Here is a 24,832-nt window from a genome sequence, read left to right on the forward strand (position 1 = left end):
ATCTTTCTAACAACGTTTTGTTATTGTTGAAATCTTATATGTAAAGTTGGTCCAATATCTTCTGCATTCCTTTGTGCTTAATAGCCTTTACAATATAAAGTGCATATTTAAATTTGTTTCATAAGTCATTTACGGCAAATGTTTATCTTTGTTCTTAAAAACTAACAATTGTATGATTATTTTGATATTTAATCCTGATCTATATTTTCCGTTTGATAAGTCATAAATAAAGGAAGAGTCAGAGCTTTTATTCACACTCTACTCCAACTGACACTCATAAACACCGGGAACAAATTAAATGAGAAACATTTTCAGGATCCACTGGCATTCAACAATAACAGACACGCTATTATTCTATGGGCGATCACGTGACCAAAACAAAAACGCGATAGAATGCAAAGAAATTGTCACTCTAAATAATTTACGTGACTAAAGTAGGATTTTACGATGATTAAACTGACTTCATGTCTAAATGCAATATAATTTTATTGTGTGTGATCATGTAATCTAAAAAAAAAATGGAGTCGGTTTCTTTACAGTATAATTTTCCATAAACACGATGGAATGCAAAGTAGACGAAAATTGTATTAGCAAGATCTCACGTTAAGCAATTCATACTTATTGTTCTTTTCTTTGAGGGTGACTTATCTACAATCTGATAGGACCCACACTATCAACCAAACTCCAACCTCTACTACTATGGGACACCATAACCACAATTTTGCACCGATATGCTTGTTTTGCAAGCACTTTAATGGAATGTACTCTGACGAGCTCGTAGCACTGGCACTCCTTCAATGTAACTACCACCGACAAGCAGTAAAATTCCATCTCTGCACTGTAGAGGTTCTTAGATGTCCAAAAGATCACTACTCTAATAGTTTCCTTCCTCCAACTGCTAGACTTTGGAATTTGTTTCCTGTTGCCTTTACTGTAATGACATACAGAAATGTAAATGTAATACAGGCAAAGATCTTGCTGCTCACTGAGCAGGATCAAGCAGCAGGCAGTGAGAGAAAGTGATTAATAGAAGATTGGTAGGAGAGAGATCACTTGGTGAGTTAATTGTAAATTACAGCTAATTTAAATAATTGGAAGTTTTTAAAGCATAACTTAATCCCAAATCCGAAAAATATTTTAGTATGTATTTTGTATCATTAAAGCATATAAATAAATAAAAACCTTGTATGCTCATTAGCTGAAGTATTAAAAGTAGGACATGGATTACAGTTTCCCTTATTTACTTGCCTCCCTATGAGGACAAAGTTAGACACAAGGTCGATTTTTCAGATGGGGAAAATTAAGCTCCCCATAAAGAGGCACTAAATAAAGATAAAAATAAAAATTGTCTCAGTCTGAAAAGAATTTTCCTTCACTGGCCGAGAACAAAAAAGATGAAGTGTAATATCAGAATAGATGCTACACTTTGCTCCTAGTCAAACCGCTATTTATCTTTTATTATTATTATTATTATTATTATTATTATTATTATTATTATTGTTGTTGTTGTTATTGTGATTGTTATTATTGTTGTTGTTATCATTATTGTTGCTATTATTATTATTATTGTTATTGTTGTTATTATTATTGTCATTGTTATTATTATTATTATTATTATTATTGTCATTATTATTGTTATTTTTGTTATTATTATTGTTATTATTATTTTTTTTTTTTTACATAGACGTCACCACTTATCAAGGCCGATAGGTCACTCAAGGATAAGGGTTAAAGAGTGTAGAGTAGTCAAAAGGACAATATAGTAATCGATAGTAATGGAAGTTCGGTAAATTTGTTAACCTAAGTGGAATGGCTCATCAGAAACTTGTTCACGTTGGACTTGAAGACAACCATATTATAGAAAGCTGGAAAGCAGGAAAACGGAAGACAATTCCACAGGCGTGCAGTTCTAAGGAAGAAACTTTGATCATGGAATCTATGTTTAGGTTTAGGTACAGATAAAGAGTGGGGAAAATTATTGATAATGTTTTCAGCTAGTCTAGTGTTTCTTGTGAAAGTTTGGCGAGGGGGGACCATAGATTGAAGCTCAGTCGAACACTTTCCATGAAAATAACGATACATCAGAGACAAACTCGCAACATCTCTTCTGTGAGACAGAGGTTGCAGCGAAGAGAAAAGGACATCTCCCACCAAGCCCCGAAGTCTACTTTGAACTCTATCAAGGCAGGACAAGTCTTTTCTAGCAGCTCCTGCCCATATCTGGCAACAGTACTCCATCCTTGGACGTATCTGGCTCTTATATAGATAGAGAATTGCATCAGCAGTGAGATATCTACTGGATCGATAGAAGGATCCGACCATTTTTCCAGCGGCCTTGGCAACAGATTTGATGTACGTATTCCATTTAAGATCAGGAGTAAAGGTCAAGCCCAGAAGCCTATCAAAACTTGAGGCCTCCCCAAGACGAGAGCCATTCATTTCAATTGATGCCAGATGGGGATCAGAACATTGATGATGTAAAGATAGAAGCTTGGTTTTAGATGCATTAAAAGTAACCAGCCACTCCTTTCCCCATTGTACAACGTGATCAAGATCAGAGGAGAGAGAATCGGAGAGAACTTGGTCGTTTACTGTCTTAGATGTGCTACCATAGATAGTAGTGTCATCAGCAAAAATGTCTATGAATGATGTAAGGATGTGATTTGGAAGATCATTAATGTAGATCAGGAAAAGAGTTGGGCCCAGGATCGACCCCTGAGGGACTCCAGCATTTATACTGTGAGCTTCTGATTTTTGCCCATCAACTACTACTCTTATGAACCTATCAGAGAGAAATGATTTAATAATTGAGAAGACATTTCCAGCAATACCATAGCTGGAGATCTTGTGAAGTAAACCTTTATGCCATACCCTATCAAAGGCCTTTGATATGTCAAGAGCAATTGCTCTAGAAAGGTTGCCTCTGTCGAGAGATTCGCTAATCCTATGAGATATAACTGTAAGCACATCTGCTGTAGATCTAGCAGAACGGAAACCATATTGTGTGTCACTAAGAAGGTTATTTTTGCTGAGATGGTTGATTACTTCTCTATTTAACACAGATTCTAGCAACTTACTCATGACGCACAGGAGACTTATTGGCCTGTATTGAGAGGGGGATGAACGATCACCTGAATTCTTAAATACAGGGCATACTGATGAGATTTTCCAGGGTGATGGGAAGCAATTCTCCTTAAGACAACGTTTAAACAGTTTTGTAAGTATGGGCGCTAGTTCTGGTTGAAGTTTTTTGAGTACTATAATTGAAATATCGTCAGGGCCGGTTGCTTTACTGGAATCAAGGTTTTTGATTAGCTTGGCAACATCACATACAGATATTTGTATATCACATAGTGTATTTTCTGATACAGGAGGAAATATTGGGGGTTGGCAGCCTTGGTCGCAAAGGGTCGAATTAGCTGCAAAGTTCTTGACAAAGAGTTTGGCTTTGTCTGATGCTGACGAGATTAACTCAGGTCCATTGATGATAGTTGGGATGGAGCACACACTTCTGTTCAAGATTCTGTTTGCAATTTGCCAAAACTGGTGGGAACCAAGCCGCTGCTCAGCTACTTTGGACTTGACGGACTGAGCATACAACTCTCTTGCGTTCTTTATTACTTTCTTACAATGGTTGCTGGTAGTCCTGAAAGCGGCTTTAGTTTCCATACATCTATTACGTTGGAAGCAGTGGAAAAAGTGATTTCTGTGCGCAATAGCAGCAGCACATTCTAGAGAAAACCATTGCTGGCTGTTAGGTTTTTGCTGGAACTTTTTCGAGGGTATGAAATTGTCTATACCTACAATTAACCATTCTGTCAGGTCTGATACTATAGATGACACATCCTTTTTAAACATGGAACGCAGAGGAAGATCCGATATAAATGTACGGAAACTATTATTATTTATTACCATTATTATTATTACTATCATTATTATTATTATTGTTGTTGTTGTTGTTATTATTATTATAAGTCTTATTATTATTATTGTTGTATTATTATTGTTATTAGTGTTATTATTTTTTTCGTTATTACTATTATTGTTATTACCATTATTATTATTGTTATTATCATTATTATTATTATTAGTGTTATGATTGTTATTATTATTATTGTTTGTGTTATTATTGTTGTTATTATTATTATTGTTGTTGTTAGTATTATTATTGTTATCATTATTATTGCTTGTTATTATTGTTATTATTATTATTGTTTATTATTGATGTTATTATTATTATTTATTATTATTATTGATGTTATTGTTGTTATTATTATTATTCACTAGGGGTTTTCGCGCAGGCCATCAAAGATTTCACTTTGAGAAAAACCTGTGGTTTTCCCTCGAGACAGTTTTTATTTTTATCTTTATTTAGAGCCTCTTTATGGGGAGCTGAATTTTCTCCATCGACCTTATGCCTAACTTTGTTCTCATGGGGAGGCAAGTTTATAAGGAAAACTGTAATTCATGTCCTATTTTTGATACTTAAGCTAACTAACACACATATATAATTTCAATATTACTTAAAATCTTGTTTTATTCACTGCTAATTCTCATTTGCAAGAATTTTTTTTTTTTTTTTTGAGATATTTTCTCCACATATATCTCTTTAATAATGCGCATTTTATATGTTCATGTTTATCTTATTCCTTACATGTGGTTTTTATCAAGTTGCACTAGTTTTACAAAGTTTACATGTTCCATCCTAATTCTGCATTCCCCCCCTCCCCCACCCATGCACCGCCATCAACTGATATCTCAAACTATCCAAATGTTGAACAGTTTGGTTGTCCTTGCAAGACTAAAATAATGACTACTTCTTTAACTCGTCTGTGGTAGAGTTAGTATAAACACATTTCTTTAAAGAAATAGACACTGGTTTTTATCAAAATAAATAACAATAATCTTTTGAAATAAAATAAAAAATTCTGTGAAGCTTGATTGCCGTATATATTTTGAAAACTTACCAAGCTCTACTTACATATCGAGCATTGTAAAAGTAAATACTGAAAACAGATACATAAAATTTTATGTAGATACGTAAAATAATAATAAAAATAATATATACTAGCCTGGGTGCCCAGCGTTGCCCGGGTTTTTAGAGGTGTGTGTTGAGCAAAAAAAATAAAAATAAAAAAGTTGTAGTATGCAGGCAGGCTTGAACCCGTGACGCGAAGACAGAAAGGAAAGTGGAGGTGTGTAAGGGTGTTCGTTGAGCAAAAAAAAAAAAAAAAGGAAAATAGGAGTAGTAAGCAGTACCACACCAGAGGAAAAAGAGATAAAAAAAAAAATTGTCATACCAATGTGCCCACCGTGGTTGCAACGTCACAGGAGGTCGAAATAATGCCTTTTATGCAACGTTGTAGAAGCGAGGGTTGAATGACTTGCAAAAAAATGTTAACGAAAAAAAAACGACCCTCCCTGTAAAAAGTGCCCAGTTGAGGGTGAAGGAATTAATGTTTTGGGCCGATTTTTCAATATTTGTCCGAAGGGTTGTGCTTCAAAAGATACTGATCTTGTGAAAATCTGTTGCCTCTGTCGGAAGTTTTAGGCTGACATACAAACATACATACATTTAAACAGATTTTTGCCCTTTATAGTATAGACTAGCCTGGGTGCCCGGCGTTGCCCGGGTGTTTGGAGGTGTAAAAGGGAAAAAAAGTTTTGGTATGGAGGTAGGCTCGAACCCAAAGCCTTGAGACGAAGTTGGAAAAGAAAGCCTGATAACTTACCACGACGCTAGGAGGACAGAGAAGTGAGAATGGTTGAAATAAAACGGTTAAAGAAGCAGGAGGTTAAACGAACGTCAACGTCTGGTTTTCTAGGTCAAACATCATGCCGTAGAGAAATGAAATCACAGCTTGAATTTTGTGATTTTCTAACATAAAAGTCGCTCAAATAAAAGAGAGAAACGACCTCGTTTCATAAATCGGAGATATTATAATCTAGGGAGTATATAAAAAGTTGTAAGAAAGAGTGACCCCCCCCTAGCACACCCTCCGAAAAAAAGTCTTTGGCGGACATACAAAAAGAATGCTCACACACACATTTTCGCTTTTATATTATATATATATATATATATATATATATATATATACTAGACTACCTGTGACTTGTTGGGTCAGTATGTTATATTAGCTCTGGAATTCATGTATGAGCGTGACACATGTGATGTAAAGAAAATAGTTTTTTTTTTTTGACATAACAGAAACATTTCTATGAAAGTATATTAAAATGAAAAATCAAGGACGGATCACTCAAACATGAAAAAAAATCCTCCCTATTCATGTAAAGTTACCTATTTTACCGAATAATCGCTCAAAAATCGAAAATTAAACATGATTTTTCTACGAATCGAATGCTGACGAAAGTCATTTAGCAGCAAAAATGCACATGAACCTACCGATGAGAAATATAAGAATGAAAAACCCATATTGGAATCCTTCAACCAAGTTATAGAAACTTAAAATCTAAAACAAAATAATTAATAAAACCTGAAGAAAAAAAATAAAACCTAAATAAATAAAATAAAACTAATATTGAAACAGATTAGTAAATGTGTCAACAAATTCACCGTTCTCACACAACTATTTTGTATTTAGAAATGTAAACAAAAAATAAAAAAGAAGGAACGAAGGAAGGAAAAGAGACGGATAGAGAGTAGTAGTAGTCTTGGCTTTACTACAATTGTTCTTATGTTTGTCAATGGTTAAAGCTGTTTAGTTGTAAGAAAATAGCGACAATACAATTGTAATAAAGGATAGTTGCAAAACACCCCCACTCTTCCCATGTTAAATAATAATTTCGAAATAATAATGTTAATATTTCAATGCGCAAGTCAAAATCTGCGAAAGAAGCGATTTGTGTTTATTTGTTTACGTTGTTATGGGTTAATGTTTATGCGCGCATGCGTAACTGAATGTCGTAAACCAGAAAATGGGTTACATCACTCGTTACAAGGTCATTTGAGTTTTATAATTATATATATATATATATATATATATATATATATATATTGTATATAAAATAAAATACGCATCAAGTGCGCTTGAAACCAAATCACAACGTAATATTAGGAAAATAAACAAATATTTTACTTGTTTGAAATTTATCACAAATATATTTCAGAGGTAGACTCCATCTTCAGTGTGTTGTTTTGTTTCTTTTTTTTTCTTTTTCTTCTTCATTGCCATGTTGTAAATTTAGAGCAAGGAGTCTGTTTGTATAGAGCCGTGTGTTGTATCTGGCGGTTGTATTTTGAAATATTTTAACTGTGCGTAGGTACAGAGAGAGAGAGAGAGAAAGAGAGAGAGAGAGAAAGAGAAATATTACGTAGTTGCTACATTGAACATGTTAATGTTTCAGACAATAGGTTGGTAATAAGCAAAAGTCTTCGTCAGGCGACGTAATAAAGTCTGTGTACCATTGAAAGCGTCTGGTTTTCAAATAGAAGAATTAAAGAAATATATATATATATATATATATATATATATATATATATATATATACTAGTAGGGAGACCAAACGTTGTCTGAGATTGAATAAGGACCAACAAATGTTCCACCCTCCCAATTTTTTACTCAAATCGATTGATTGCCTGTTCTAGTGAGGACCCCCACCCCGCAGCGTATGAAGCTTCACATGCCTCCCTACAGTGACTTAGTCCACAATACACTGTAGTCTACATTGTACTGTAGAAAATCCGTTGATTTTCTAAAATTTTCTGTAAATAATGGCTTGACTTAAAGTTTTAAATGTCAAGTATTATGGTTCAGTTGTGTTCTAAACAGAAACATTCATTTGAATGCGCCCCTGTCTTATCAAAGAACCAGCTGTTAATTTTATTAAATTATTATTACATAATCACTTGAATTAAAGTTAAACATACAAAAGTCACTTATCATGGTTCAATTGTGCTCTAAAATGAAACATTCATATCGAACGCCTCCCAGTCTTATAAAAGAATTTGCAGTTGATTTTATGTTTGTTTTCTGGTGATAAAACTTCTCAAATGCACTTGTGATGTTAGGTTGTGTAAAAGTGTAAATTTTAGTCACAATCCCACTACCTTCTTTAATCAGATTTTTTCGATTATCGAGTTTTGATACTTATCAGATGCATTCAAATACAAAAGAACAGACACATCAAGTACCTTCATGTGAAACGTTTTAAAAATCAGCCCAGCCGTATCCAAGTCCACAAGGAATACACACACACACACACACACACACACACACACACACACACACACACACACACACACACACACACTGTTCATTGTATATAATAATAATAGAAGATATATATAAGTGTCTGTCACTTTGTCTATCTCTATGATGAACGGTCTTTTCTAAACTACTTTGTCAATTTTTTATTTACAGACTTGAAATTTGATATATAGGAAATTTGGATCTGTGGAACAAATTCGATCTAGTTTTTAGCCAGTAAAAATGAGGAATTAAAATTGAAAAAATTGGAACTTGGCAGGTGTAAGTCGACTAAGCATATGGTACTTCTATGCATTCGTAAGTTTAACAACATTATTTTAAAGTTTTTTTTATATGTATGGACTTAGCTCAGATGGTAACAAATACTGGTAGAAAGCTGTATGTTTAGGTTCGATTCTAGCTGATGTCATCCAAATCATATTTTTATTATTTGTTTTTTTTTTAACTTTTGAAATCATTACTATATATTGAGTACAATAATCAATTGAGAACTTTCTCTATAATAATAAATACGAAATCTGTATAAATTAAAATATCATATTTAACTGTGTGCTATAATCGGGTAGCCTGCTAGTATATACTAGTCTCTTGTGTGTCACGAGTAAGTTGATGGAATCTGTAATAGAGAAGTGGTCAACCACCTTAGCAAAAATAGCTTACTCAGTGACATGTAATGTGGTTTCCGTCTTGCTAGATCTACAGCTGATGTGCTAAATGTAATATTGTAACATGGCGGTTACACCCAAACCGTGTTGTTACATTCCAAACCTCCCAAACCGACATGTTGTCTGGTACTTTGCCGCAAATGAACAAACAAATAAAACAAGAAAGAAAAATCTGACTTGGCATTTTTTTTTAAATGCAAATGTCTTCCAAAGCAACGCATTTCATTATCTTGCAAAAGTCTTTTCGCACACACGTGTGCTTTTTAAAAATCTTTCTCCTTGTCTCCTTGCACCAACAGTCAGTGCTTTCTTGCTCTCAACTTTACGCACTCATCTTGCCCAGCACACAACTTGCTTTTCTTCTCGATCACATGGTGTAATTTTCTCCTTTTCTTATGACGCAAGTTCGCACACACTTGCTAATTTGCATACCTGCTTTAATGGCTGCCGCTGCTAATATTTTCACTAGCCAGCTATCCTTCAGCTGCTGCTGATTCTCTCATATGCGTCCATACGCATTTTGTTACAATATCACATAGGATTAGTGAATTTCTCAATGAAGGGTTCGTTTCTAGAGCAATAGCTCTTGACATATCCAAGGCTTTTAATAGGGTATGGCAAAAAGGTCTACTTCACAAGATTACCAACTACAGAATAGCTGGAAATATCTTAACTATTAAATCCTTTCTCTCTCATAGACTTATAAGATTAGTTGTTGATGGGCAGAAATCAGAAACTGATAGTATTAATGCTGGCATCCCTCAAGGTTCTATCCTGCGCCCAACTCTCTTCCTCATCTTCATCAATGATCTCCCAAATCACATCCTTAGGTCATTTGTAGATATTTATGCTGATGACACCACAATCTATGGCAACAATTCAAAGGCAAGCAATGATCAAGATCTTTCTGATTTTCTCTTTTCTGATCATGAGCATGTGGTGCAATGGGGAAAAAGGTGGCTGGTTAATTTTAATGCATCGAAAACCAAGCTTCTCTCATTGAAAACCAATCGTTCTGACCCCCATTGAAATGAATGGTTCTCATCTTGGGGAAGCATCATGTATTGACAAGCTTCTGGGAGTGACCTTCATTATTGATCTGAAATGGAACACATACATCAAATCTGTTGCTAAAATTGTAGGTATCTGATTGCCAATGCATTTCTCTATCTGTATAAGAGCCAAGTAAATAAATAAAATGGAGTACTGCTGCCACATCTGAGTAGGGGCTGCTTGGTGCACCCTATTCTGCCTTGATAGAGTTCAAAACTGGCTTCGAAACTTAGTAGGCGATGCACTTTTTTCTTTCCTACAGAAGAGACGTTGCAAATCTCTTTCTGCTCTATCCTTATTTTCATGGCAAGTGCTTGTCTAAACTCCAATCTAATCCTTTCCAAACTTTCACAAAAACACTCGACTAGCTACAACCTTTATCAAGTTTCCTCCCACTCTCTGTCTGTGCCTAAATCTAAATACAAATTCCATGATCACAGCTCCTGTCCTAGAATTATCCGGCTGTGGAACACTGTTCCATTGGCTTGCTTCGCGGCTGACTACAATTTGGTAGCCCTCAAGTCTAATGTAAACAAGTTCTAGTGGAGCTATTCCCTTATATAATAAATATGTACCCAACTTACACAATTAACGATTACTACACTACCACATTACATTCATTAACCCTTATCCTTGAGTGGCCTTTGAGGCCTTGATAAGTGGTGACTCCCTTACTCCCTTGTAAATGCGTGTGTGTGTGTCCGTTTATAAACAGATATATACTTATAATGTATATATTTAATAAAGTATTTCAAAATTGCCATAATTTATTAAACTCAATGAAAATGGATTTACAGTTTTTTTTTGTTTTTTTACATGGGGGTCACCACTTATCAAGGCCCGAAGGCCACTTGGGGATAAGGGTTATTGCGTGTACAGTAATCAATGAGATAGTATTGTAGTAATCATGAGTATTGGGGGTGTTGATAGAGTGTTTTACTTAAGGGGGCAGTTTGTCAGGAGTTTGTTTATGTTGGACTTGAAGACGTCCAAGTTGTAGTCAGGTGGGAAACAGGCAAGTGGCAGAGAGTTCCACTGGCGTGCAGTTCTAAGAAAGAAGCTTTGCTCATGGAATCTACGTTTGGATTTAGGCACAGATAAAGAGTGGGGAAAATTATTGACAGTATTTTCAGCCAGACGGGTGTTTCTCATGAAAGATTGGCGAGGGGGGGACGAGGGATTGGAGTTCAGACGAGCACCTGCCATGGAAATAGCGATAAAACACAGACAGGCTTGCAATGTCTCTTCTGTGGGAGAGAGGTTGCAGGGAAGAGAAAAGGGCATCCCCCACTAAGCTACGAAGTCTATTTTGTACTCTGTCAAGGCAGGATAGGCTGTTTTTAGCAGCTCCTGCCCAGATGTGGCAACAGTACTCCATCCTTGGACGTACTTGGCTTTTATAAAGATAGAGAATTGCATCAGTAGTGAGATATCTTCTGGAGCGGTAGAAGGATCCCACCATTTTCCCAGTGTCCCTGGCAACAGATTTGATGTACATGTTCCATTTTAGATCAGGAGTAAAGGTCAAACCCAGAAGCTTGTCAAAACATGGAGCCTCTCCAAGACGAGAGCCATCCATTTCAATTGATGCCAGATGGGGATCAGAGCGTTGATAATGTAAAGATAGAAGCTTGGTTTTGGATGCATTAAAAGTGACCAGCCACCTCTTCCCCCATTGTACCACGTGCTCAAGATCAGAGGAGAGAGAATTAGAGAGAACTTGGTTATTTACGGCCTGTGATGTGTTGCTATAGATGGTCGTGTCATCAGCATAGATGTCAATGAATGATTTAAGTATGTGTTTTGGGAGATCATTGATGTAGATCAGGAAGAGAGTTGGACCCAGGATGGACCCCTGATGCATTAATACTGTGGGCCTCTGATTTCTTTCCATCAACCACTATTCTTATGAACCTATCGGAGAGAAATGATTTAATGATTGAGAAAACATTTCCAGTAATACCGTAGCTGGAAATCTTGTGAAGTAGGCCCTTATGCCATACCTTATCGAAGGCCTTCGATATGTCAAGAGCAATTTCCCTGGAAAGGAAAACTTTGTCAAGAGATTCACTAATCCTGTGTGATATTACCGTTATCACATCTGCTGTAGATCTTGCAGAGCGGAAACCATATTGCGTGTCACTAAGAAGGTTGTTTCTGCTGAGGTGGTTGACTACTTCTTTATTTAATATGGATTCCAACAACTTACTCATGACACACAGGAGTCTTTCAGAGCATATATAACTTTATTAAACATTCCAAAGTCACAGAAGTATTCGCTTAATTCACAATCATATTGTTTCATTCTTGTGTCTTATACGTGTTTCATTGAATGGCATGAGTATACCAATCATCAGAAACTTACATGATGTGGAACCTGATAAACGTCCATTTCTTGTTAGGAAGTCAGTTAAAACTAAAATTAATTATAAATTAAAATGGTCAATTTTAGGTAAGGCAAATAAATACATACCTAATAATAAAAAAGATGTAAATTGTGAATATTTCCACATAGTCACATCAAACAATGATTTACTAAATAAATAACAGGAAAGCATTCAAAGTCGTATGTATAGAATGAGATATATGCTAGCCTATTTCAAACCTTTAAATATCGACGGGGAATAATTTCAACTATAATTTCCTATATAGAAACAGAGTAGGAAATAAATTATTGGTAGAATACAACTGAAATTAATATAAATAACGTTTAAAAAATACCTTTTGTTAACATTAAACCGTGTCTAACAATAACATAAGGGAATGAAAAGAATTAATAAAGGGAGAATCATTATATTAAGGAAAAAGGACTATGGTAGAGTAATAGGATGAAAATAAAATAAGCAATACGTATATAAACCACTTGAATTAATTAAAATTAGCTCTAGATATATCTAAGGCTTTTGACAGGGTATGGCATGAGGGTCTTCTCAAGAAAATCAGATCATACGGCATCACTGGAAGAATACATAACATAATTAGATCCGCTTTAGATAAGAGAAAAATCCAGGTTGTCCTTGACGGTCATACATCTAAACAATATGATATAAATGCGGGAGTGCCTTAGGGGTCTATCCTTGGACCTCTGTTATTCCTAAATGACCTCCCCGACAAAATTGTCTGTGAGATGGGTATGTATGCTGACGACACCATGCTCTATAACAGACACGACAGGAAAACAAATGAACACATATCTAAAGAAATGACAGAAACACTAAAGGATGACCTCCAATCCGTAGTGAAATGGGGACAAAAATGGATGGTCACCTTCAATGCTGCCAAGACTAAACTTGTTTCCTTCAATAATTACAAGAAACCTTCCCTACTGCCAATAGCAATGGCCAATGACTTTTTATCTGAAAGTACATCTTTTAAACTCCTCAGCCTAACATTCACAGGAAACATGAGTTGGAACAATTACATTGAGAACATTGCCATGACCGCTGCGAGGAAGGTGGGTTCTCTCTACCATGCTAGAAAGCTATTAACGCCTGAAAGTATTCTATACCTCTATAAGGCCACCATTCGCTTATGTATGGAGTATTGCTGTCATATTTGGACTGGTGCATCTGCCACTAGTCTCTCGCTCCTAGACAAGGTTCAAAAGAGAGTCGCCAATCTGATAGGTCCTGAACTGTCAGCTAAACTTCAGCCTCTGTCACATCGACAAAATGTTGCATCCCTCATCTTGTTCTACAAGTACTGTAACAGTGATTGCTCTGACGAACTGCAAGCACTTGTGCCCCCTAGACGTAAATACCCCAACAAACCCGACAAGCAGCTAAATCCCACCCCTTCACAGTAGAGATCCCTAGATGCAAGAGAGCCTTCTACTCCAGTAGTTTCTTCCCCAGAACAGCTAGACTTTGAAATTTCCTTCCGGGCCTCTGTTTCCCTGACTGTACCGACATGCAGAAGTTCAAGTGTAACATGAACCGACATCTTGCTGCCCAACTTCCTACACAGTACCCCTGATGCTTATGTCCCTGATAGTATCCCCCTACAACAAAGTGGCAATGTGTCTTGTTTGGGGTGAAAATGCAATTAAAAAAATGGATTGGAGGTAATTTCTTTAGGTCTTTCCAGTTGTGCGTATATCAGTCATTCTGTTTAAAAAAGAAAACTTTGTATATAAATCAAAATGTATTAAGGTTAGAATTTTAAATATATATTTTAATATGAAGGGTGAATTCTAAGGTATCCAGGATAATTTATTAAAAGTAAAAATTTTGTTCACTTTGGAATACTATTCTGATCTTGTGTGTTATTTTCACAACGTTTCGCCCGAAGTAACCTCTAACCTTCCTTAGGTGAGTCTTTTCGAACTTAAGTAACAGCACTTAGCTGGATACTCCACCAGACCATATAAACTCTTGTCCTGGAATCCGGTAAAACATCACAAGAAAGATGTACTATCACATAGTTAACTGATCAATTAGGGAGAGGAAAATTGATGTTCTTAACTGAACTTTTGAGAGGCAGAAGAGAATCATGTTTGAACATTCGGATATTTTTGTATTTCATGTATAAATCAAGTGTTAGTCATGAAAAGAGGCCTGCTTGATTTCTGAGAACTGATTAAAATAAAATGAAAACGCGCGCGCGCACACACACACACACACACACACACACACACACACACACACACACACACACACACACACACATTTATTGATATGTAATTAAATCCCAACTTAAAAATCCAAATAGACTCTGCATGCTTGAGGCTTCATATTCTCCTGTAGGTTAACTGGGGCCATTGTTGCCTCGAGTTACTCTTACAAACACTACGAACGTTGATCAAAAATGGCCGTTATTACAAAGACAATGTGTTTGTGTTGTGATTTAATTATCTGACTAAATAGGATTCTGTCTGTTCATTTAGGGTTTATGTTTTGCTAAGCTGTAAGACAACCATGTCTATTCAGATATGATCAATAAGGGTGAGGCAGAACGGACTCGCTTACAAAAATGACTGTCCCACCAAGAAAACACCCATCAGAGGGAAGAAACCATGACTAGTCGAGAAAAAAAAAAAATAAATAAGAGAGAGAACAAAGATAATTTGTTTGTTGGTTGAAAATTTCTAAGCAAATAATATAAACATGAAAATATTTTCGTTTAAAAAGAAGACCAATAATTTGTAATTAATTAAAAGTCATTGACCTTTTATGACAAAATGTTGGGCGTATCAATCTTTTCATGTTTCTAAGTGGAAAATTTCAATAACATAAGGGAATTATATGGTTTAAGAGGTTTATACAGTCAGTTGTCTTTCTGCTTATGCATGCTTTGATTTCATGACAGCAGCACAAATGAAACTTTTTTGCCGATTAAAAACGAGCAAAAGTTATAGACTGTTGACTTAAAATAACACTTGGTTCGCTGCACTTTATTATAACAAAGATCATACAAAATCTAAGCCAAATCAGCTTTATGCCAAATTGATGGTTGTATATGATTAAATTTATGCTCATGTTTGCATTAAATGCTAATCCCTATTAATCCCTAATTGTGCATCGAACGGATACCATAATACTTACTTCCCCGCACTTATCATAACAAAAGTCCATACAAAATTTCAGCTAGATCGGCTCAGTAGTTTGAGAAAACTTCTAGAGTAAATGTGGTATTGTGGTGACCAATCCCTATTAATCTCTAACTGTGCGTCAAACGGACCCCATAACACTTGGTTCGCTGCACTTTATCATAACAAAGATCATACAAAATCTAAGCCAAATCAGCCGAGTAGTTTCTGAGAAAAAGTGGAACGGACAAACAGACAGACTAAGAGAAATATAAAGAAGTTATAATTACGTTCAAAACATGCCTACCCAGACTTCAATACGGTACATAAATTAACTCTTATCTTCCTACGGCGCTGTCTCTAATCTTTCGTGAAGTATGACGTTCTTGGCCTTTGGGCCAAGATCAAAGTGTAGTATATGTTCTCAGATGCTGCACTTTAATTTCTTATTCTCTCTAGATGAAGAAGCAATTCTACACGACTGAGACAATTTTTAATTTTTGTTCCTTTTTTCCACGTTAAAAATTCGACCCTGGTGTCTAACTCTGTCCTGGCATTGTAAATAGGAACTTTAAGGAGACAAATGATCCATTATGGCTACAGACCATAACTTCAACTCCCACACATGAACTCCTTTCTCTTTCAACAACGCCTGTCTAATAATTCATCAACGTCTCTACAAAGAAACTCTTCCCAATATTAATCTTTTTTCTTTACAAATCTTCTAACCAAGATGACTTATAAAGCTGTTATTAAATGTTAGAATGAGATTTCTTGTCTTCATTTTTACAATTTTAAAATGAATTCCTTTAACAGAATAGTTTTTAACCACTTCTACGTCCTCTTATGAAGATTAAAACCAAACTGTCATGAACAACAAACCAAACCAAGGTTAATCTGTAATCCCGTATATGAAAAGTGGGTCTGATTGTAATATTTATAAAAATTTAAGTGACAGTATAGTTGCTGAAGATATTTTAGTGGGGGAGATAGATAATCAGGCGAGTCCTTGATAGAGAGAGGTGCTCACCCCCTTGTGTGTGTCTAGTGAAGTGTAAATCTTAGTTAAGGAAAATGGATATTTCATATAGCTAACAAAAATATGTGTAATTAAACTTTAAAGCATCATTCTCATTTTTCTTCTTTTGCATCCAGAGTAAGAATCAACATAAAATACCTTTAACTCTTGCCAATGAGAAAATATAATTAACAATTAACTGTCATTGAGGGCTATATTAGGTGATCAAATAACTTTCTTCTCATATAATTTGATTAAAGATAATTAAGTGTGTTTGTGTGAAGCTATTCTAAGACTAACAGTATGTGATAATTAGGGTTGTGACAACAGCATATTCTTTTCATTGTTTTGCTGCTTGAGTATATATCCGTTAATATCTTATGTGTTTTTATATAAACTGATGTGGTTCTCGGTTGATTGACTGTGTCTTACTGTGTCGGATATATACTTGAGAATCAAAAGAATGAAAAGAGTATAGTTGTCACGGCCCTAGTGATAATATAGACATTTACTAAGCTTACATTAGTCAAGAATAAGACCACAAAAGAAGAGCACACCATAAGGATCAAAAACTCACTTTTTTTTTTTTTTTTTTCAATTTTTACTTCAGTTAGTTTTAAGAGATCAAGGGAGCTAACTCCTGGAGTTAACACTTGATTCTATTACAATTTAACTTTATATCCGAGGGCTTTTTCAAGAATATATTCTGTTCCCTTTATGGCTGCTATTTGTATTTCATTATCGCTTGGTCTTCCAGAAATTGCTTCTAAACTAGTTCTGAAGATTCTTTTTTTTTAAGTAAGCAGGTTGCTCTTATCACAACCGGTATAATGTTTATTTCTTTCGGAGACCATGTCCTTTTTAGATCATTCGTTAGGTCCTGATATTTTGTTATCTTTTTCCGTTAAGCTCTATTAAGGCCAAAATCATTTGAGACTGTGACATCGATAATGAGCGCAGCTCTTTCAGGCTTGTTCCATATTACAATGTCTGGCTTGATGGACTTGTCGTTTATGTATCTGCCCGCTTGTATGTCTTTGTCATAGAACACTCACTATTCCTGTGTAACCATAACTGTTACCATTTAAAAGAATCATTGATCCATACGATATATGAATTGCTTTAGAAGAAAAAAATCGATATTTGTTAAGCCATATCAATCAATATGCAATACTTACTAAAGTACCTGTCCCATCAAAAATGGAGAAAAACGATGTTACATTATTTTCCAAAAAAATCAATCAAGCATTGAAAACAAATCTGCAACATTTTTATATTACCATAAAATTTATTTATACAAAGGACGTTCCAAAAGTAATACCTCCTATTCTTTATTCTGCATGAATAGATCAGAGGGGATTACAAATTGCCTTGTTATGATGATTGAAGTTATGCATTCATGACCTGAAAATTTCGTTTCACTATTGCAGATATTGACGGTATGAGACCCTAAGAAAGCAACCCCTATCATGGACGTGCGTTAGAAGTAGATATACGTCACTGAATTCCTCCATGCAAAAAAAAAAAAAAAAATTGAACCGATCAACATTCATCGATGCCTGTTTACAAAGTCGATGCAGTTGATGTCAGCACATTTAGATGTGTTCGTCCATTTCAGAGTGGGGACAAAGATGTGAGTGACAAAACGCACTCCGGACGCCCATGCACAGCCACCACCCCATCGCTCACAAAAGTGCATTGAGAATGGTGGTGACTATGTAGAAAAATAAATTCTGGAGCACAAAAAAGTCGCTCGTTTTCTCGTCTTCATGGCTCTTCATTGTTTAAGTTCTTCAGTTAAAAAATAGGAGGCCTTACTTCTGGTACGACCCTTGATATATTTACATAATATATCACAGTTGTCGTTTGTTGCTGTTTTACTGATTCAAGTGACCACAAGAAAACATTTTGAGTTTCTTCTTTGGATATTGTTTAGTGAAAATAATTTTCGAGTATGATTGAAGAAAAAATGAAATGTAATAACCTGTGCTCACAAATTTGAGATTATGAGATGTTTGTTTTCAATACACCCCTACTCCTTTATTATTCTCCTCCAACAACCTTGTGGTCCTGGATATGACCTTAAACTATATCTAGTGGTGAGGCCCAGCTTGCGGGCTTTGGGGAGTGTGGAGCCACCCTTTAATTGCCATTGCTCCCAGGTCCACTCTGACCCGGAGTGGTAGTACCTGTTAGGGTCCCAACTATGGGTTAAATAGAAACCGACTTGAAAACAACAAATATATTCTATTAAAAAAATTTTCTTCAAAATCTTTGGATTCGGCATTAAATAACCTGAAAAGGGTTGATATGCCGTAAAACAAAAACAACCAACCAACCATCCAACAACCTTGTATGCCTGTATTGGACCTATTACATCATGTTCGGTACTGATTGGATCGATGAATAAACAGAAAGACACAGACATACACATTTTGTAATCATGATTCAGTACTTGTACAGTTTAATCAAGACATTAAAATATAAAAATATCGAAAAAAAAAAAAAGTTATATTGTACGTATCCGTGTTAGACTGAAGTTCTCCGAAAAAAAAAAATTCACTTAATTTGATCAAGTTTTTTTTTTTTTTTTTTTTTTTTTTTTTTTTACAGCGGGAAAACAGGTTTTTATGACAGCGTGCTGGAGGCAGCCATGTTTGGATTGTTAGAACATGCCATGAGGAGATAACTCAGTCGAAAGCGCTCCATTTTAAATCATAGCTTTTCTTCTTAAAAATCAAAACATGGCTACCTTTTGATCGGTATCATAAGAAATTGTTTCTTCGCTGTAAAATAAAAAACTACTTGATCAAATCAAGTAAAAAAAAAAAATTTCCGGAGAACTTCATTCCATAATGGATACGTACAATATTTTTTTTTTTTTTTTTTCGATATTTTCATTTTTTTAATGTCTTGATTAAACTGTACAAGTACCCATGATTCTGGCTTTCAATCAATCCTTAAAAATGATATGCTTCGAAAATTAACGTTTTAAATTTTGAATCCCTTTTTTTTTTTTTTTTTAAACCTAATACAAAACTAAATAGAAAGATTGTGTTGTATCAATCTTGTTATATCTTTAACATATCTTTAACATATCTTTAACATATCTTTAAACACAGTATTGAAAAGACTAACGTTGTGCATGGAATCAAACATTGCAATCTAATACTGTTTGAAGATGCAACTACCTCAGCTACAAACCGGGTTACAGTGAGAATTAATCTCCGTTTGGGAACACGACTTTAAAACTATGCGTCATTAAATGACTTGAGAAAAGTTTTATTTTGCACTAAACAAAAAAGAAGTATAAACAATAATAAATAATACAGATCATCATCATCATCATCATCATCATCATCAATATCGATTTAGTTTTTTTCTTATAACTGCACACCTGTGAAACTGAGAACTCTGTTCCGTTTTCCTGTTTTTCAACTGACTACAATATGGTTGTCTTCAAGTCCAACGTGAACAAATTCTTGATGAACCATCCTCTTGAGTAATTCAATTTACCAAATTTCCACTATCAACGATTTCTTTTGACCATTGTACACTCATTAACTCTTATCCTCGAGTGTGGCATCCGGGCCTTGATAAGTGGTGACTTCTTTGTTAAAAAAAAAAAAAAAAGAAAAAAAAAAAGGATACAGAGCTTACTTTTTTTCTTCTGATACAACACTGCAGTGATGGGACAGAGGTTGGAGCTTGGCCGATTATACAGGACCTATTATAATGGAGACTCATTTTTGAACCCTTTTTAAGAGTGAGAAACTAGTGGTGGATACAACAATACTCCATGCATGGACAAACTGTGGTTTTGTAAAGATATAGGATACTCTCTGGTGCGAGTAAATTTCTAACACGGTAAAGGAAGCCCACCTTCTTTGCAGCAGTCGTGGCAATATTCTGAATGTATTCACTTCAATTCATGCTACCTGTGAATGTTAGGCTGAGGAGTTTTCAATTAAATACCAACTTATGTTCTAATTAATCGTTTACAATATGTTTCGGAATTTAATAACGTAAAAGGGTTAATATATCGTAAAACATTGACTCCTTCATCTTTTGGTTAGGAACAAAGTGTAGTATATGTTCTGATACTACACTATCTTTTCTCGGTCAGTGAAGGAAAAATCTTTCTAGACTGAGGCACTTTTTATTTTTACTCCAACCCAGAAGTGCTCCTTTTTGGGGAGTTGGATTTTTTTCCCCCTCATTAAAAACCGATCTTGTGTTCAACTTTGCTCTCATGGGGAGGCAAACAAGTAAATAGGCACAAAGCAAAGTAAAATGTATCCTTTCATAACTTAAAACAAACAAACAAAAAATCTGTAGTGAAGATAGAGTTACAAATTGTTAACCTCAAAACTTTTCTCAAGATAAACAGCATCGTCTGAAGTGCAGCTCAATGGAATGAGGCGCTTATATGACAGTGGACTATTACAAAGGAAATAATTAGAGAGAGGGGAGGAGGGGGATAAAGAAAGCGAAGTAGAGATAAAAAGAAAAGTAATGAGGAGAAAGAGAGAAGGCGAGTTCAGTAAGAGGAAGAGTATGGAAACGGATGCGAGAAGAAAGGAAACAGATTAGAACTGAACCACATGTTTGGCTGACTAAGAGACTTCAAAACAATAAGGATTATTCTTTAGCAGCCTAGGTAAGAGGGGGGCGAAAGTGGAGAAACACAACATTTTTCTCAGTCTTCACAGCAGATTTTTTTTTTTTTTAACCAACACGTACTCAATCACCATCTTTGTGTTGAGAATTTTAAAGACACTTCATTAATAAAGAATAAAAAAATAACGAATATTCAAAATTCAAAGCTTTTTTTTTTTTTTTTTTACATGGAGGTCACCACTTATCAAGGCCCGGAAGGCACTCGAGGATAAGGATTATTGCGTGTACAGTAATCAATGGGATAGTATCGTAGTAATCGTTAGTATTGGAGATTTGATAAAGTGTCTTACTTAAGGGGGGCGGTTCATCAGGAATTTGTTTGTGTTGGACTTGAAGACATCCAAGTTGTAGTCAGGTGGGTAACAGGCAAACGGAAGAGAGTTCCACAGTCGTGCACTTCTAAGAAAGAAGCTTTGCTCATGGAATCTACATTTTGGTTTAAGCACATATAAAGAATGGGGAAAATTAAGTGTTAAATGTTTTAGTGTACTAGTGAACACCTTTGTCAAAAATTATGAAAAACATATGCTTCACCATTGTTCACACTAAGATTCATATAACATCATAGAATTGTGCCTGCTTTACAAGTACTTTAATGGAATGCGTTTTGACGAACTTTTAAGGGGTTAGCTTGTTAGCACCTCTAATAAAATAATTAACTGCCGAACACAAAAGCATTGAACAAATAACAGAACCCATTTTAAAAGAAAACAATAAAAGGATTTATTTGGACAGCAGAAAGTTGGAAGTTGGACTGTGCCCGGGTTGGGATAGAAGGAATAGAAAGTTTTTTGGGGTTTGTCTGTCAGGAAGCCGTTCTTTGTGTAGTCCAAGGTTGGCAGCAGTTATTTTTGGTGAAAATTCGTTGATACTGATATGTCGAGGGAACAGGGATGAAAGAGAAAGAGAGAGAGATGTCTGGTTTCACTAATGGTCGGGTTCTCTTAGCTGGTTGACTGTGTTTTTCAAAAGGTGGTAAAAAAAAGTTCCTTAGGGGACAGATGAATCAATATGCCTCACTAGCTGATTTGTCAGTGTGTGGCTGAATCACTCAGCAGAGGGGGGGGGTTGATTCACGAGAAAAAATAGATCATTTGTGACTGCTACATCCTCAAAGCACTCGTACCCTGCCCCTCGACATACATACTCCTAATTAACCGAATAAGCAGAACGATGCCAGAACGTCATTTACTCTACTAGTTTTGTTTTTACTCAGACTGCTAGACTTTGGAATTTCCTACCTGTTTCCTACTTTCCTAACTGAAGTTAATCTACAGTATAAATGTAATATGAAGAGACATCTCGCTGGTCAACTCCCCACAGTCCCCTGCCGTTATACACGATCCAAAATAGTAGTCCCTTACATTCCAAAGGGCAATATACCTTGTTTTGATTGAAAAAAGGATGATGAATTACGTCATTAACTTATTTTTTTATATACATTATTATCATTTCTAATGACGTAAAGAATAAAAAACATCAAACAGAGATTTTTTTTTTTTTTTTATTTAGAGAGGCAGATTTCTTTTCAGATTCATTCCAAGGACAGTACTTGTTTGGCTTGCTATTTCGTTTTTCGCTTTTCACCATTTAAAATGATTTCAGTTGAAAAGGGTATGTTTTTTACTCACTAAAACATTTGGGTGGTAGGATGGATCTATATTTATTTGTACTAGTGAGACCTGTGGAAATTCCACAGTGTCATCTTTCATATGTAGTATATTGCTGCTGGGCATACCATGGACATTCAACCTGAATGGAAACCCTGCAATATTATTGTAGCCTTTATGTTAAAATTATAAAAGTATTTATCTAAGTAATCTGGTTAACGTAGTGTCAGAATATATCCGGTTATTAAGGTTTATCTCCAATATCCTTATAGGAGTCTGTGACATATTCCCATTGTATGGATGCCTGGCGTTAACAGAAACCCCACGATTTCATAAAACCATCTTTAGACAGAACAGGTACTACTCTTGAATCCTAGCCAGAAGACCAAGAAGGTATATTTTAGTTTCATGTATGGCTCAAAAGTGACATATTTTTTATTTATATTGCATTTACATCAGTGATCGGGAGATCCTATTTATTAAAAAAGAGAATAAAAAGTAAAAGAGCACAAACATTAAATTAGCGTATCTATTAAACTAATTTAATGTTCGTAGTATGTTATCACTTTTTAAAAAAGATCGTCCGATCAATAATTTATAATCTGGAAACTGTGACACATATGTATGTACGTTAAAGTTACTCCGGTATTAATATATAGATACAAATAAATACACATTGGTCTTTATTATAGACTGGTGGACTAAGTAAAAAAAAATATGAGGAAAATAGGAACGTTTCTCTACTGATTTTCTCAATACTAAATATTGGTTCCTTTTTATAAAGGTCTGATGGAGCTATCCACCCAGACAGTACCTCATTCATTGCACCAAGAAAGGGAAGGGCGCGCTCATTGCCAATAATGCAAATAAATGCAAGTAGTAAATATAAGTTGTACAATGAAATATATTTTCTAACGTCTTTATAAATTATGCCAACGAGGAATATATCAACTGATACGATTCCACTGTAGTGAGATCAAGATGCAATTCTAACGAATCACAAAAAGCAACTGGCTCAAATGACTACTTTTTGTTTCTCCCCTTTGTTGAGATGCGCTCTTCTCTTCACTTCCAAAAGCAAGTTAGTTTTCATAGAAAGGTGTTAACTCAATATTTTTCAACCAATGAAATTCGTTTTAAGCCTAAAATCTAACAAGCTGATACAAACTTCAAAAAAGTATGTTAAGGTTGCTTAAGACATTGAGGTTATCAGTTGATGACGACCTGATCCTAACAGATGGCAGAGGCGAGATTGCAACCGACAGGAGAAGTTGAAATCTAACCTCAGTATGAGATATGAAGACGAAAAATGAGAATAATTATAATAACACACCATACCTATGGATTCGGCAAGTGCTCGTCTGAGCTCCAATCTATGCCCTCCCCTGCTTGCCAAACTTTCACAAAAAACCACTCGACTAGCTACAACCACTATCAACAATTTTCCCCACACTATCTGTGCCTAATTCTAAATGCAAATTCCATGAACAAAGCTTCTTTCCTAGAGTTGCCTGCATGTGGAATACAGTTCCATTGTCCTGCTTCACAGCCGGCTACAATGTGGTAGTGTTCAAGTCTAATGTAAACAAGTTCTTGTTGACCTATCCCCTTAAATGATCAAATTCTACCCAATCTACACCATTGGCGATTACTAAACTATCATCTTACATTCATTAACCCTTATCCTTGAGTACTCTTCAGGCCTTGATATGTGATGACTTCCTTGTAAAAAAAATTGGAAAACTTATTAATTGCTGATTCCTTATTCCGTTTCAAATCAAAAAATTCTTTTGGTAAAAAAATGCCATTGCATGAAATGTCTTCTAATTAATTTTACACTTACAAACCTTCATAATGTGAATTTAATAGCAACAGGCTCTCTCAGTTTTTAAGTTATGATCCTTTGTGAAAAATATGAATTTTTAATTATATTAGTCAGGTTTAAAATTTGATATACAGTGTTTTGCACCCAGTAATCTTATATAAATTTGCTATTAAAAAATACTTGGATAGATCTAAAACGTACCATATGTACTTACAAGTTAAAATAA

At 35.1% G+C, this 24,832-nt stretch overlaps 1 long non-coding RNA gene across 1 annotated transcript in view; it reads left to right on the forward strand.

Annotated features, from left to right (window-relative positions):
• The first annotated feature begins 873 nt into the window (after nt 1–873).
• Nucleotides 874–24,832, forward strand: part of LOC145252101 (uncharacterized) — a 37,276-nt gene continuing 13,317 nt past the window's right edge. The window contains exon 1 of the long non-coding RNA XR_013863586.1: nt 874–1,056. This is a non-coding gene — a long non-coding RNA (uncharacterized LOC145252101). The remainder of the gene's footprint in view (nt 1,057–24,832) is intronic.

Source organism: Euprymna scolopes, chromosome 1 (genome assembly GCF_053919585.1).
Source record: "Euprymna scolopes isolate OS-2025 chromosome 1, ASM5391958v1, whole genome shotgun sequence".
NCBI classification, from domain to species: domain Eukaryota; kingdom Metazoa; phylum Mollusca; class Cephalopoda; order Sepiida; family Sepiolidae; genus Euprymna; species Euprymna scolopes.